This window comes from Penaeus monodon, chromosome 38, assembly GCF_015228065.2.
Source record: "Penaeus monodon isolate SGIC_2016 chromosome 38, NSTDA_Pmon_1, whole genome shotgun sequence".
Taxonomy (NCBI): domain Eukaryota; kingdom Metazoa; phylum Arthropoda; class Malacostraca; order Decapoda; family Penaeidae; genus Penaeus; species Penaeus monodon.
In genome coordinates, this window is record NC_051423.1 from 31,552,379 (window position 1) to 31,557,378 (window position 5,000).

The window sequence follows — 5,000 nt, forward strand, 5'->3', positions numbered from 1 at the left end:
TCTCTCTCCCTCTCTCTCTCCCTCCCTCCCTTGCTCTCTCTCTCTCTCTCTCTCTCTCTCTCTCTCTCTCTCTCTCTCTCTCTCTCTCTCTCTCTCTCTCTCTCTCTCTTGCTCTCTATCTCTTGCTCTCTATCTCCCTCTCCCTCTTTCCCTCCCTCCCTAAATGTGAGGCCTATAACTATATTTTGGTGGGTAGTGGATTTGTAAAATATCTGGTTACTTCTTTAATTTGGGTCTGGTATTCATCATTTTTTTTTTTTTTTTTTAATATCTATTTCTGTTTCCATGGAAAATGGTACCATATGGATACCCTTGATTTCTGCTAAAGGCAGAAATGAACTTTCCAGTTTCCAAGATGCTTCATATAATTCAAAAGTCTTTTTACAGTATTACTGGATATGCCACATAACATCGAAAATGAAGAATTTGACCTTACCATCCAATGGAACATAACATTCCAAGACACTTTTCATCAATAGTATTTCCTTTGCAAAATATCCAGGTACTTCATGATACATATTCTTCCAGTGGTGAGAGAAAATTTAACAAAACTGAGGAAGCGACAAAACAATGGAATTGTAGTGGATGACATAAGCGAGGGAAATCAAATGAGCCAATGGGCATTGCACTTGGCCTTAAGGTGACGATAGACACTATTGACTAGTCTATTAGAGCCAATAAGATCTGTAAAAGATGATCACGTGACAACAGAATCTGGACTCAAGGGAAGTCATTCGAAATTCAAATCAGGCTGTGTATAAGTGCTGCTTTGCCTTTGATAAGTAAAATATCATGGCAATAATGAAAAAGGGCAGCTGATAGTGGATGCTATTCAAACCAACAGTGATGATCAGGATTTTGACAAATCACATCCTGGCTATTCCAGATTCATTGGTCAAGGTATGAAATTGGTATGAGATCTATATATTTCAGCAGACTCTCTCCTGTCTGAACATATGTGGTGAAGGTTTTGCAGACCAGCTGGGGGTTAGGGGGAGCAGAATATAGGGGGCAAAGCCTCCTATGTACTGTTAATGTATCACTAAATTTTAATTGCCTGGGCTTTACCCTGCCAAAATATATGAGGTGATGATATTGTAAACCAGGTGGGGGGGTTGCGGGTCAACAACCATCCTAAAACGGGGTTAACTATGTAAATGTGCATCACAATAATTAAATAACTAAAAGTTTTAGTTTGATGATTCACTTTTATGTCCTCACCAGCAATTAGGGCCAAATATCTGTAATTCCAGTGTGATGGGAACGTGTGCTAGTTTCATTCGAAACATGAGAGCTTTCAAGAAAACATTGTCATCACCCGAACTCAGTGTTACGCGCCATTTACATTTTTTTTTTTATATCAACCACTTCAAATGTTATGGCTTTACCATCTCCTAAGATTCTTTGGGAATATGATATTATACACTTTTGAAATTTTGATCAGTTTAATGTTTCTCTTAGTTTTGGTGTTGCTGAAATTTGAAGTGAGTGTTTGGTTTAACAAATGTATAAATACTACATTTTCTCGTAGGGTACCTTGTGTTTCTGGTGTGTACTGTAGATCTGGGTGTTCTATGGTCTGTCTGCCGGTTTCTTCGTTTTCGTGCTTGTCTGGGGTATGTCGCTGTCTCAACGTCTGATGTTTGCAATTAATTAGATTTGACGTAATTCATTACAGTCTTGTGCCAGCCACTTTCCCTGGTTCTAGTTCAGGAGCCGATTTCATATAGCTTTCACTTCACAAATTTAGGCAAAAGCTGTGTTGACTCTTCACTCAATGACGGTTAAAAGTAGTACGTCTCGCCTGCTGTTTGTTCTTTCTTGTTTTGGGATTGCAGACTTTTCTTATACATATATCCCCTGGATCTTCATCTTTTGAGTTTCTTGTTTCTTAAATTATGTCACTTAATGTAGTTCTTTGTAGGAAAATACTTCAACATTCTCAACATTCAGTTCTTTATTGTCCACTGTTCCAGTCCCGGTCAGCTGTTCTCTGTCAACAAATACGGAGGACAACAAACGCAAACATTTCTCATTTTGGAGACCGACACCTGGAAGATGAAAACGAACGCAAAGTTTTCTTTGAATCGAAATTCTAATGTACGCACTTTTGCTCTCATACATATATATGTATATAATTAAATAAATAAATAGACACACACACACACACACACACAAGTATATATATATGTGTGTGTGTATGAGGGGGGGGGGGGCAGAGAGAGAGAGAGAGAGAGAGAGAGAGAGAGAGAGAGATGAGAAGAGAGAGAGAGAGAGAGAGAGAGAGAGAGAGAGAGAGAGAGAGAGAGAGAGAGAGAGAGAGAGAGAGATGAGAGAGAGAGAGAGAGAGAGAGTGAGAGAGAGAGAGTAGGAGAAGAGAGAGAGAGAGAGAGAGAGAGAGAGAGGAGAGAGAGAGAGAGAGAGGAGAGAGGAGAGAGAAGAGAGAGGAGAGAGAGAAGATAAGAGTGTGTGGGTGTGGGTGTGTGTGTGAGGAGAGAGAGAGGGAGGAGAGAGAGGAGGAGAAGAGAGAGAGAGAGAGAGAGAGAGAGAGAGAGAGAGAGAGAGAGAGAGAGAGAGAGAGAGAGAGAGAGAGAGAGAGAGAGATTATACTTCTTTGAGAGTCGAGTGGTGAGACCGAAGAGACCGAAGTCGGAAATGCAGTCGGTCAGTCGGAAAACGAAGGAGAATATAGGGAAAAGTTGCTCTCCCTGTACTCTCACTCATTTTCGGACTGACCTTGTAGCCGCCGCTGGTATATCACATACTTCATATTATGGTGTATCATATATTCTGTATATCACTTATTCTGTAACACTGCAATCGGAGAGGCTGTATTGTATAAAATTCATCTTCTGTGTCACAACCTCCTCGAGGAGGCCTAGTCGGCTGTGACCGCCGGGTCAACACATGGTCCGTATCAGCCATAAGAGCTGACCTGTCAGAACTTGTTTGTGTGAGGGGTCGTCCCCTAGGAAGTGATGGTGGCTCTTCATGTGATCGATGCTGGAAGATAGTGGGGTCGTGACCCAACTAATGTATAACATATGAAGTAGAATGTTACTTGACGTCGTAGCATATGTATGTTTAAAGGGTGAGGGCAGTTCGAGGAGAACCTCCGTGCCGTCAAGACGCCCATAGCATACTGGAATCAGCTGATATTCTGACTGTTCCCGCAATGCGTATGTATCCAGTATTGTAGGAAGTTCTTTATCTTATAATCTAATATATATTGTTATTAGTGGTTTTATGTATTGTATGCACGCATTCCTATAATCGATGTATTAATTAACAGGTTTGACCGCTACTGAATAAACCTTAAGCGAGTGCTACGCAGTGGTATCAGTCACCCCACACCCATTGACAAATCATAGGCGTTCTTCGGCGGCCACAGACCTAAAGACTTTTTTTCTCCCTGAATATGCTGGGGTGGAGTGGGGGATACGAGACCAGTCGGAATATTACTCGGTTAGTCGAAAAACAATGGAGAGGAAAGCGAAAGCCACTGGAACCGCCTCGAAGAGCTGAGCTTCCTCTTTGAGGTGACCAGCCTTTGGGTGACTGGCTCTCTGGAGAGGGATGGACAAAGGCTTCCAAACAATGATACCTATCTTGTAGGTGGAATCGCATCCCCTCTGGTCTCTCCCCACCTACCTACGTGTTTGCCGTGCGTGGCATCCCTGTGCACTGTGGAGATGGGAGTCATGGAGGTTGAGCGATGTCGTGCATGAGTACGCCCTGCGTACTCATGCACGACATGACATGGTACCTTATTCCATCAAGACAGGCGGCCCGACCCAGGCCCGTCAGGTCAATTTAGTTGGTCTTCTTCAGGAGGCTAGGGTCAAGCAGTCATGGCGCCGTTGACACTCACACAGGTCCCGTGAGTGCCGTTACAATGGCTATTGGCTGCATATATCCTCTCACCACCCCTGTAGCTGTTAGACATCAGCTCTAACATACAGTCTCCCCTTGTTGGACTTCGTGGTGGGTGGGGGCGTGAGGGGGTGAAATAGCTGCTTATTTACATGGTAAACAAACCACAAAAAATACAAAACTAGAAAAATGATGGCAACCATGCAAGGCACTGACCATGGCAGTCACTACGAAGCCATATATGGCTTTTAGTGGCAAGAAAATCAAAAGCACAGGCTGACTCTGTCAGACCTGCTGCTAAAATAGACCAGACACAGAACTTATCACCCACAAACATTTCTGTCCATGAGATTGTCCAGCAGATGGCCTCTCCAGGCCTGCACCAAAATCAGGGAGACCTCTGACTTCCCCTCAGACGTCCTCCCTGGCCGAGATGGGAGCACAAGCTGCACCAGCCAAACCAGCAGCTGCTCCCATGACCAGAGCCTAGAATCCAAGCCGAAAGGGCGGTCCGAAACGACCTAGGACGGAGACAGACTCTGAGGGAGAGTCTGCACCCCCTAGGCGTGTGCCACAGTTTAAGGTTCTCTCTAAATGTGAAGGCTTGGAAAATGCCTCCAACTGGTGAGAGCACTGGGGATGCAGAAAAAAATCCGGTTGTCAATCCGGGTTCCCAGAGACCAGGGCATGGTCATTATCCCTAAAGATCAAGCTACCCTGACTTTCCTGCAGAAAACGAAGGAGCTGAAAGGTGGGAGGACAGTGTGTCTCTCACCACTGAATCCCGACGATAGGAGAATCAAGACAAGATGGTACTACTTGGCATCTCATTTTCATATGATGTGGATCTGATCACATCACATCCACAGGTCGTGGAGGCTTCCCGAATGTCGAAAGGGAAGACCCCAACCAGGCAAGTCCTGGTGACCCTGAAAGGAGCCCCATTTACTATCCTTGATTTGGGCAACTGGAGCACTACAATCTCAAAACTTATGTGCCTGAGCCACTACGGTGCTTTTAGTGCCAAAAATATGGTCACCACAAGGCTAGCTGCAAGGTCAAGCCCAAGTGTGGTGTCTGTAGCAATGCACACAACACCGAGGTGTTCTATACAGCAGGTCATTCTG

At 44.3% G+C, this 5,000-nt stretch overlaps 1 protein-coding gene across 1 annotated transcript in view; it reads right to left on the reverse strand.

The window, feature by feature from the left end:
- Positions 1-2,061, reverse strand: part of LOC119597154 (gastrula zinc finger protein XlCGF8.2DB-like) — a 7,172-nt gene extending 5,111 nt beyond the window's left edge. The window contains exon 1 of the mRNA XM_037946677.1: positions 1,537-2,061. The gene's annotated coding sequence lies outside the window, so the exon portion shown is untranslated. The remainder of the gene's footprint in view (positions 1-1,536) is intronic.
- Positions 2,062-5,000: the final 2,939 nt, after the last annotated feature.